This window comes from Monodelphis domestica, chromosome 1, assembly GCF_027887165.1.
Source record: "Monodelphis domestica isolate mMonDom1 chromosome 1, mMonDom1.pri, whole genome shotgun sequence".
Lineage (NCBI taxonomy): Eukaryota > Metazoa > Chordata > Mammalia > Didelphimorphia > Didelphidae > Monodelphis > Monodelphis domestica.
The window spans coordinates 127076716-127088492 of NC_077227.1; positions in this window are offsets into that span (position 1 = coordinate 127076716).

Genomic DNA, 11777 nt, shown 5'->3' on the forward strand with positions numbered 1-11777 from the left:
CTTCATGCGGAAGATGCTGTGTGAGCTCCATCTTACAGGAAAAGAGGGACTGAGATAAAGGTAAAGAGGGGATGCATTTCATTGAGATAGGTAACCCATTTATTTCAGTACTTACTATTGTGGCAGACTATGCTAAGCATTGGAGACATATATATAATATATAATATTCATAATATATATATACACACATTACATACACACACACTCAAAACACTCCCCTCAAAAAGTTTGTATTCTAATGGGGGAAGACAACAAGTAAAGAGTGTTCAAAAGTAGAGGCACAAAAGGGACTGTGAGATGTGTTGCAGAGACTTGGACCACAGCAAAATAAGATAAAAAGCTCCCATATCAGATCCTAGAGAACATGGGGAGAATCCAAGTTTCTGAGGAGAAGGTAGTGGAAATGGTCAGAGAATAGGACCATAGCAAAACTCTGGAAAGAAATGTTTGTGGGTAACTGTTAACATAAAAAAGTCATTGCTTTTAAAAAGATACTCTGTGGATACTCTGGGACATTGTAAGGTTGTTTCTGGGGAGACTGATGGGGGAGGGACCAAGATGGGCCAGGTTAGGGAGGACCTCAACTGAGATAAAGCCTCCATCTGGGAGTTTCCTATTTTGACTATTCTTGCTAACTAGGTGCTAAACTCAAGAATAAACATATATTAAGCACTAATCATATGTCACTCACTGTTTTTACCTGCTAAAGAATTAGAAGTACTATCAGCAACTTTTAAATTTCTGGGTCCTGGTTGTCCTACCTTTGTGATGGTTATGCTCAGTAGATCTACATAGTCACCCTAGGTTTCTTCTGATCTAGCACTAGTATGCTATTTTAATTTTTTTTTACTTTATTTTGTTAAACATTTACCCAAATACATTTTAAATAGATAGAGGTTGCATTATTTTGCAGGCTGGGGTTTTGCAATATTGTGGCTTCTGGCCACAAGTTTGATACTTCTGGACTAGACGACCTCAGAAGTTCCTTGCTGTTCCAAATCCATAATAGTAAGATCTAAGGACAGTAGCACTAGTATGCTAAAAGGGCACCAAGCTCTGAGAAGATAGCAGTGTGGAGAAATTTCTTTCCTCTGAAGTGTTTGATCAGATTGGCTCATAGGCCAGCCCTGCCTTATGACCACAGCAGCTCTCCTAGTCCTTTGTGAGATTACAGGCAACAAATGCTGGAAAAATCAGAGTGAGACCGAAGAGGCACTACTTTCCATCAGTGGCCAAGAATGTGCAGTAAAGAAAGGAATATAGGAATGTGCTGCTCTTGTGTCTAGAGATTTGAAGGGAAGGTCATAGAGCTCTTTCCCAGAGATCTCTAGGTTAAGGCTGGGTAATATAGCTCATATTCTTGGCTAAGATTTATAAACCTCACTTTCCTACTCTTTTCCCACACATGCCTTCCCTCTCCATAGCAGCCCTGGCTTCCCATTTGTTATGCAAAGAAGGCCCCTTCCTATTCTCTTTTCCTACAGCCCCTACCCACTCAACATATACACAGGGCTGTAGTGGAATTGTGGTCTTTAGGTTAATATGTTCTCACAGTTTTGTGGCTTTGAGGGAGTGAGAGGTAAGAGTGATGAGAGCCTAGTAGCAAATTATTTTCTCTCCTCTACTTTATGCTTTTGCCTGGATGGGTCAGAAACCCTATAGTTTTCAGATCCAGGGGCTCTTGGTTCTAGAGGAGAGGGAGGGAGTTAAGAAGCTGTAATAGCAGGCTCCCTACTATATGTTTATTTTCTTTTCTCTCCATCAAAATCCCTCTTTCTGAAGCCACGAAGTTCTGGGACAAGGAGGTTGCCTCCTCAGAGCTATGAATGATTTCTTTCCAAGCTAAGTTTAAAAAGGTTCAAGAGACCTAAGTTTTAGAGCTGGAAGCAACCTTTTTTATTTAGTCCAAATTAGTTATTATTTAGTCCAAAGTCGTGGACCTCCCTATAGCAGTTTGATGAAGCCTATAGACCTCTACTTAGAAGCCTATAGACCCCTTCTTAGAATGATGTATTTAAACACATATACAAAAAAAAAAATTCCAGATTACAACAGGAAACCAATCCTATTGAAATACAGTTACTAAAATGTTTTTTTTTAAGAAAGCAAGTTCATGGATCCCAGGATAAAAACTCTTGGAGTTCAGTTCCTTCATTTTAGAGATTACAAGATCTTGGTAGGAAGGGATCCCAAAGCCACCTAGTTCAATCCCCTTGCTTTTTTTTTTTAATGAGGAAATCAAGACCCAGTGAGATAAGGGGATTCAAGGTTACAGAACCAACAAGCAAGTGGCTAGGCTGGGATTTGGACTTCAGATTCCAAATCCAGCATCTTTCCCACTGTGCCATACCATTTCTTGCCAGTCTTTATACTTGTCATTAAATCTAAGACAGAAGCTTTTGCTATCATAGACTAACAATTAGGTGGACCCTGGGGGAAAAGAAAGCCGGAAATGATCACTTGAGGTGATTCCTAGAACTGCCAGCATGAGGTGCTCTTGGCTAAGGTATCTTACCATTCAGGGTTATTTTCTCTCTCTAACCCATTGTCCCATGCCAGAACCCACCAGTTCTTGGATCAGGCTGATGAGTGCACCATCTTGGCAAATGAGAAGCTTTTGGACTCTAACCTGTACAAACCCTTCCAGCGCTGTTGTTGTTGTTCCTTTTTAAAAATCCTTGTCTTCTGACTTAGAATCAACACTAAGTATTGTACTCAAGGTAGAAAAGTCTTAAGGACTAGGTAATTGGGGTTAAGTGACTTGCTCAGGGTCACACAGCTAAGAGGTATCTAAAGCCAGATTTGAACCCATGACCTCCCATCTATCCAGTCCTGATTTTATCCACTGAGTCACCTAACTGACCCCCCTGTGGTGTTTATTTTCCCCTGGTCTTTTTTTTCTTCTATGGCAGCCAGGTAATACAGTAGGCAGAACACTGGGCTTAGAATCAAGATTTGAGTTCAAATTCAACTTCAATAATTTATTGACCAGGTGAGCCTGGCCAAGTCATTTGATTCCTCTTTGTTTCCTTTTCCTCGTCTATAGAATAGGGATAATAATAGCATGTACCTTCCCAGATTGTTGTTAGGATTGAATGAAATAAAGTGCTTAGCACAGTGCTTGACACATAGTAAACTTTATAAAATATTAGTTATTATTATTATTATAGCTTTTAGCACAGTGTGTAGCACATAATGGGTTTTTTTGATGTTTAGTCACTTAAGTCATAGCTCTTTGTGACCCCATCTGGAGTTTTCTTGACAAAGATACTAGCTTGACTTGCTACTTTTTTTCCCCAGTTCATTTTACATATGAGGAAACTGAGGCAAACAGGGTTAAGTGACTTGCCCAGGTAGTAAGGGATATAAATATCAGCTATTCTCCTTTCTTCTCTGACTCTGTCTTTCTTTTCCCTTGTCCTGGTCTTCCCTTTATTTTTCTTTCAAATTCTCTATGGTTTGTTACAGGAGGTAATAAAGTATTCAACACATGGGTTTGCTTCATTCTTTAGAGGCTCTGGCTTGCCCTTAAGGTGTGATGCCCTTGTGGTCCATCTATATGACATAAGTTATCAGCTTTCTTTATTCATTGTAACAGTATTGCCCACTAATTCCACTACACTGACCAAAGGAGTGAACTCCATGTGCTCTTGGATTTATTCCAGTCATGATTCTACGAGGTCTGGTAGGAAAGTCTGGTAGAAAGGAAGGAAAGCCCCATATCTTCCCCACCTCTTCCCCAACACAGTGACAAATAAAACACTTTTCTTCAAATGTTAAGACTTTTATCAAAGATGTTGGTTCTCTTCTTTCTCCCAGCTATCAGGAGCTAAGATCAAAACCATTCTGATAATGGTAGCCTGGTACATGGATGTTGTAATTGGACACTTCTAACATCAGAAGACTTTATTCACAAAATCTCATTTACTAAAAAATGTCTCCTCCTACGCTTTTGTGATGCTCATGAAATTCCCAACACTGAAGAGGCCATAGACAACAAAGATACAGTTTAGGAATAGTGAACCCAGAAGGACCCTTTCAAAATGAGCATACTTGGGTTTTGACCTATTTGCACATTAGTGTACATTTTTTAAAAATCAGATTAGTTAATACCTTAGATTTATGACATTAGCTTGTTAATACCTTGGACCCTGAGGGGATAAGAATTGGGTAGAGAAGTTCCAAGCCTAAGGAAACTAGAGGGATAAGCAGGAAGAGGGTTTATGGCCAGAGAGGGCAGGTTCAGGTCTTGGGTCACCCACATTAGTCATTTTGAAAGTGAGTGGGAGATACTGAATATAAACTTTGCCTTTACAATCATGCCTAAGGCTTATCTTGCCCATGGAGATAGTTCATTGAGATTATAGGCATCATTATTTCCAAGATCTCTGTGAGTAGGTTGTCAATAGAGGACTCTTCTGCCAGACTCTTGAACAGTGAATTATATGTATTTGGTGCTTAGCACTTCAAGGTTTGTGGAATCAATGAAGTATTCTAAAGGATCTACTCCAATCAGAAAGAATAGCAGCATAGGGGTAGTGCCTAATGATCATCAGAGGTGCAAAAACAGGGAAACCCCTTTAGAGAGATTTCAGTGTCATCATGACCCAGAATTCTAACCATGTCACCTTACATAGGTGTCATGAACTGATTCCCAAGGTGACCTGATTCCTGACTTTCCTGACAGTGCTTTTTCTCTACCCTGCCCCTCCCTTTTAAATTTTGATTTTATATTGTGAAGTTCCTTTTTCTCAGATTCTAGATTCCATTTGGAACTCAAAAAGGAATGCAGAGTGCAGGGTACCATTCAGCTGAAACAGTTTTAAGTCGTTATGTAATCCTAAACACCACTAGACTTAGAAGAGAGGAGGAGGGAATTCTAGTCCTGTTTTTAACATGGACCAGTTGTGTGGCTTTTGCTTTAGGTCTCAATTTTCTTGCCTTCAAAATGGGGGAAATTGACTTGGTGATCTCTATGATACCTTTGAGCCCCAATGTTCTGTCATCTAGTTCACTGTACTGTTATGCTGTTTTGCCTGTGTCATCCAAAGAGAGTAGCATGGGACTTGGAGAAAAAGGGTTCTGGCAAGAATATGAGTAGAAGACATAGGCATATGCAACCTGTGGCTCAGAATTAGACCACAGGGCTCACACAGATCTAGCTCAGCTTTTGGGGGGGGGAGTTCTTTTACATCTATTTAGTTTATTCCTTAAGCCAGGGCTTCCCTTGTGAACATTGGAATATGGCTCATGTAGAAAAGGACCTCTTTATCCGTGCAAGCATTCAGACTAAGAAGATATTAGATAAAGGATAGATTTTATTTCAGCTGATAGAATGAATATGCAAAAGACTCTATATCTGAGCCCATAAAGGGTCTGGCCTATTCCTTTTTTCTTCTCCAGGGGACTTCTCTGCCTTACCAAGAAGCCTTTCTATCTGATCCCTATCTTTAGCTCTTCTGCCTCGGAGTCCATGGGTATCCTCATTTAAAGATCAGATTAAAGGATATACTGAACTAGCTGTGACCTTCCTCATTCAGGTGTTGATGTGTTGTCACTAGAGCAACCAGAATTCTGGACAAAGAAAGTTCACACGTTTCCAAGTAGATAGCCTCATTGCCAAAACAAAAGGACTCATAATTGGAGTAATAAGTACCTCATCTCTCAAATAATTGACCTTGACCAGAGAATTTTATGTCTTGTTCAGGAGGAGCACCTTCTGGGAGGAATGTGGTCCCACCAATTATAATACCACAATAATCCCACCAGTAAGATATAGGAAAGGGAATGAGGAATCTCCCTTTCCATTAGAAATCTGATGTAGTTATTTAAAAAATCTAACGGGGACTGTCTTGAATTTTTGTGGGTTCAGTTTTATCTATACCCAGAAAAGGGGCTCTTTACCTAGGGGGACAGTCATCTTCCTCTCTTTAATTCTGTCTTTCTTAGGAATCCCAATTGTATTCAAATGAATTCAATAAATAATATATGAGCATCTTCTGTGTGCCTAACAATGTGTTTACCCAAGACTTTCAATTTGAAATGGGAAGGACCTTGAAGATGAGACCAAAATAACTCAGAGACCAGCCATTTAAAAATTCCAATTCACCTATTTCCTTCCCTTCCCTTCCCTTCCCTCTCTGGTTCCCCAATCTCTCTCAAATTCCCTGCTCTACCCCTGCCCCCTACCGACCCACGCATATGGCTTTTTCTTATTCCCTGGGACACTCTCAACCCAGAGGCACACAGCTGTGGGCCATCTCTGCACATGGTGCTTTCTCAATCTCTTCCTCCTCTTCTCTGTCTCAGCCTTTTGATTTCTTATTCCTGTCCTCCTCCTGGAAGGGGTGTCGTCGGATCATACCAAGCCTGGGAGGGAAGGTCAGGGATCCATGCTGGGACCTGTACAGGCTGCCATTAACCTGTCACTTTTGCTTCTAGTCGGGTAAACAGCAGCACAAATGAAAGGAGAGGAAATGTGGTAATTGGAAATTAGATTTCTCAGTGAACAGGATGGACAACTAGAAACAGAAGCAATGCAATTCGCTAGGGTCAGCTGGGCCCAGTGGCAGCCCTCATCCTAATAAAGGAACTTCAGTCTGTTCAGTGGGCTGAGCAGTAGTACTTCCAGGCTTCTCACCTCAGAATATTCCTTGGAGTTGGGAGAAGAAAACCTGAGCCCTCCATAGGGTGGCATGCTAGTTTATGCTTATGAGGAAAGAAGAGAAGAGGGAACAAAGATGGACATCATCCCCTGGGGGAAGATTGTGACCTGTGGCTGACTGATATAGAAATAAATATTAGAAATTGGCCCATCCCACCTCCAAATGGCTCTCTTGCTGTCTAAGTGACAGTGAGGTATGGAAGGGCATAAACACCAAATTGGGATTAAGGAAGACATTGTTCAAGTCCTGGCTGTTTAATCTTGACCAAATGATTTTTGAAAGAGACAGAGACACACACACAGAATCCTTGTTCTAATCCTGGCTCTGCCATTCATTCACTATTTGACTTTGGGCAAATTATTTTACTCTTCTGGCAGATCTATTTATCTGCCTGTGTGTGTGTATTACACATGTGTGTGCTTGTGTATGTACACACTTGTGTGTTTGTGTAGTTTGATTAGATGATCTTTGAGGTCACTCTCTGTAAAATTCCATACTACGATTTAAAGACATAAACCTCTAGCCAAAGTCTCACAGAATATCAGAACTGGAGAGGACCTTAGAGATCTAGACCTATCTCCCCCTGCCCCCACCCAATTTACTGATGAGAAAACTGATCCCCCGGGGAAGTTAAGTAATCTGCTCAAGGTTATGCCTCAGTAAGAATGAGTCTGCTGATTCTTCTCTTCATCATGCCATCCTACTGTTTGATCTCTACCATCTCTAGTGTTTAGTCTTTTAAATTTCAGGTCTATTTATAGAATTTTTTTTCTCATCCTCCCACACCCATTCCTCTACTTATAGAATGGAAACCAGAGCAATACCATTCCTTTTCTCTATTAATGATTATGGCACATAACCAAGAAACACTGCTCCCATCAGTTTGGGGGGAAAAAACTAGTATTTAATGGAGCTGGAATAGAAGATCCCTAATGGGGGGGGGGCAAAGAAGGAAAAAATATAGCCATCTCCTTCTAAGTGCTTTCACCACCCCATACCCCTATACCTTCCTTTTAGAATGAGTCAGGCACTTCATGGTCCTTGCTCCAAACAACAGGTCCCAGGCTGGAGGGGAGAGGGAGGGGAGGTCAGCTCCATCAGTATGCAGAAGGGGTCGATGCTGGATGCTAGATTAGCATAAAACACCCTAGGAGGTAAATAGACCTACTAGAAGACACTGTGTGCAGTGCCGGGAATGGGCTTTGTCCTAGGCACTATTGTCTCAGCCCCCTCTGCACAGTGATGGAGTGGGGCCCTGAAGTTGGTCTCTTACACTTTTGACTGCCAGATGAAAGGGGGGGAACATAAAGAAAGGAGGGGGGAGAGTGGAGGACTTTTTTTTTTTTATCCATCCAGACGAAGTTACAGACGTCTGTTAAACGTCAATTATGGCTGAATAAAGACGTCTGCTTTGGGCTTAGCTTTGGCTCCTTTCAGCCCGGGAGGTGTTTCCAGTCCAGATCTGGGATGCCTTTGGCAACCTAATTTGGAGATTGTAACTCTATAAACAGACACTGGCATTAATCAAAGCTGGGGAGAATGCTCCCACTCTGGCTCCAGTTCAGCCTGGTGTCTTGGAATGTGGGGTGAGAAAGTGGGAAAGAGAAAAGGAGCCAAACATTCCTCTCCTCCCCTGCAGCAGGCAGGGGCCTTGGGGACAGAGAGAATCTGGGAGTCACACAGACCTTTTTGTGTGTCTCCCTCTGACTTGAAACATGTCTGGTCTCTGGGGGACTCCATGATGTTCCACGTCCTCTTGGAAGCTACCTTTTCTGAATTGGATATCAATGATGCTTCCTTTGGTCAATCTAGACTTTTCCCAGGAAAAGTAGGGTTAGGTTACTAATTGGAACCAATATTTTATTGGGTAGGGGGTTTTGGAGTAGGAAGAAAATGCAAAGAGGCTCTTGTTATGGCTTATGGGCCAAGCTTAGGAATGCTTCTTATTTCTTGCAAGCTATGTCCCTTGATCCACATAGAGAGAAAAAAAGGGACTGTTTCCCCTGCCCCCCCCCATACCACCACCACCACATATACACACACTAAAGTTTTAAAGGTAGATTGTCCTTGGGATACTGGGTTCAATGCCCTTGTTTCTGTGGTCTTTAGGAAGACTAAAGAAGGCCAGATGAATTTTGATCTGAAGGACATACTACTCTTCCCTAAATTATCCTGACTTTGTCTTTCTCCTAAGATGGTCATAGCTGCAATGAGTTTAATTCTTCATGGTTTGAAGTTTGAGTTCATTTCTTACTTTCATCTTAAATTTTCTTCTCAAAGTCCTAGACCTAAGTGATATTAAATTCCTCTTTCCTCTAATATGTCCTTTGGTCTTAAATACCAAGTAGTACCCCATATTAGAATAGATTCAGATGCCATGTAAATCAAAAGGATATGAGTCTTCAGAGGCAGTTTGGGGAAAACCATAAATTTGGGTGGTAGGAAAATAAGATACTATCAGGGACTTGCCATTTGACCCCCAAAAGGGAAGAGTTTAGAGTTAGATCTAGAGCAGGAGTTGTGTTCAGGACTGAGTTCACATTGCATTCAGGATGAAAACAATGTTCTGACCTGTGAGGATATAGAACAAAGTTCTATAAATATGCTTGAATAACTGATCTCTTGTTTGGAGTTAGCCAAAGCCCTGGATCCATGATGGTGGTCCTAGGGTTGTTGGTTCTCCTTTCCTACTAACTAGATCCAAGCCTTTGTTGTCACTGTGTTCCTGGGAATGTATATCTTAGGTCATGCATATGGGTATGTATCCTAGGTAGAATCTATATACTTAGGAGTTCAAGGTACATAATTATTTTGTGTATTAATGCACATGTATTAGAGTCAAGGAACGAGTTAGAATCTCAGCATCTTCCATAGTTCCATGAACTATATGGATGATAAATTACTCTACCTTTCCCGGCTTCAGTTTCTCCAACTACATAATGAGGGTCTTGGATTAAAGGATCTTTCAGGCTCTTTTTAGCTCCAGCAGTCAATGTTTCTGTATGTCCACTGAAATGGTGACTCTTCCAATTTTTCTCACTTCATGCCGAATTCTTTGTTTCTATATACACAGCCAACTTGCTTATCAGTAACACAGGGGCACACTGAAGCAATAGAAGCTCAAGGTCAGTGGTAGGGTTGGTACTACCCCACAGCTTTAGTCTAAGATTTGTTCATAGAGACATTTCCAAAAAATGACTTTGGCAAATGAGGTAAGTGAAAACAACAGTGGAAGAGAGTAGCATTCAGATGAAATGAAAATACCAATCTTGGCTCCAGGGGACTGAGGCTGATACATGTTTCTCTCATCTCAGCAGGGAGCTGGTGGACTACAGGTACAAGATGTTGAATACACTATCTGATATGGTTACTGTGACAACTTGGCTTATTCAACTGTCCTTTGCAACAAAGTAAATTCTATGAAAGGGAGGGATTTGGGGAAGCCAGAGAGTGATAGGAAAATGAAAAACATATCTAGTTAGATAGTGGTTAGAGACACACTTATAGGAAGCCCCAGTGCAGGTGACCTGACTCCTGGTCTTTATTACCTTGACATTTCCATATGCCTGGGTTCTTTGCTGAGGTTTCCTAACTTCTCGTTAAGGGAATAGATTCCATAATTCTTGCATTTATCAGTTTATTGCCTCCACCATAGAAATATGCTGTTTACAAAGTTATTAATTATAGAAATGGTTATGAACTCCAAAATATAAGGGTTTTCTTCAGAAAGAGTTGGTTGGAGGACAGAGTAAAAAAGACACTCATTGAGTACATATGAATCAAGTATGGTATAGGTAGTTTATTCTTACAAAGAGAGAGGAATGTTAAATGTAAGGGAATCATAACATGCCTTATAGAAGGGTTAGAACAGAATTCAGGAGCCTAACTTATTACTACCAGTACAGCCAGCCTTGAAACTAATATTCAAGCTTCATTGGGGCATAAATGGCTTATTACAAGGCTACTAATTAGCCATGCTACATTCATTTGGCATTGTTTGATCAGTTAGACATTTGATCTTTTCAGTGGCCTCTTTGGGATGCCAACTCCTCCTTTGGCACCATCCAATTCTTACTTTTGCTTAGGAACTTGATGTCAAGCTGCCTGATTCATGCATATCCCCCTGCCATTTCTGTTTGAGATGATGCCATTGTTTGCCACCATGCCAGTGAGACTCGATGCTGCCATTGCAACTAAAGGACTTGGAAAGGAAAGGAAAGGAAAGAAACTAATAAGCATTTATATATTGTCACCATGTATCAGACACTTTGCTAAATGCTTTACAAATATCTCATTTGATTCTTACAATAACCCTGTGAAGTAGGCGATATTATTCCCATTTTACAGTTGAGGAAACTGAGGCAAATAGAAGTTAAATGGCTTGCCCAAGGTCACACAACTAGTAAGTGTCTGAGGTTGGACTTTAATTTAGGTCTTCCTGATCCCAAATCTCTTTTGTCATTCTCCCAAGGCTCTATACCAAAGGAAAGAGAATATAAAAGGAGATGTTCTCACTCTAGGCACTGACTTTCCTACACAGGGTATATACTTGAGTTTTGTGGCCAGGTAGGAAGAAGGGAATTATTATGCTCTCCCTCAGTTGTTCTAAGCTCTGGAAAGCTCAGTCATTCTCATACTTCAAAGGAAGGAAGAGAGAAATGAAAGAAGAGGGTGGTACTTTTATACCTCCACTCTATTCTGGTTCAGCAACCAATTAAAGAACTATTATCATATAGCACAAACCCCTGAATCATCAGGGCTGGAAGTAGGCTCACCCCAAGGTCCCATGTTGTCTTCCAAACTGTAATCAAGCAAGTAATACCAGTGCATGCTCTAAGGGCTGGTCCCCATAGCAAGCCTACCCCCATTATACATCAATAGGATATTTTTTAAAAAACAAAGAACTCTTCAAGTAAGATCATTCTGAAGGCCTGGAGTCCCATCAAATGTAATTAAAAATCATTAGTCCTGCATATTAGTCAGGAATATGGAAATCTGAGTTCTGATCCCAGATCTTCTACAAATTTGTTCTTCTAGGGTAGTGATGGCAAACCTTTTAGAGGATAGGTGATGTGAGAAATGTCCTCAGGTACCCGTGGAGAGGGAAAGGAG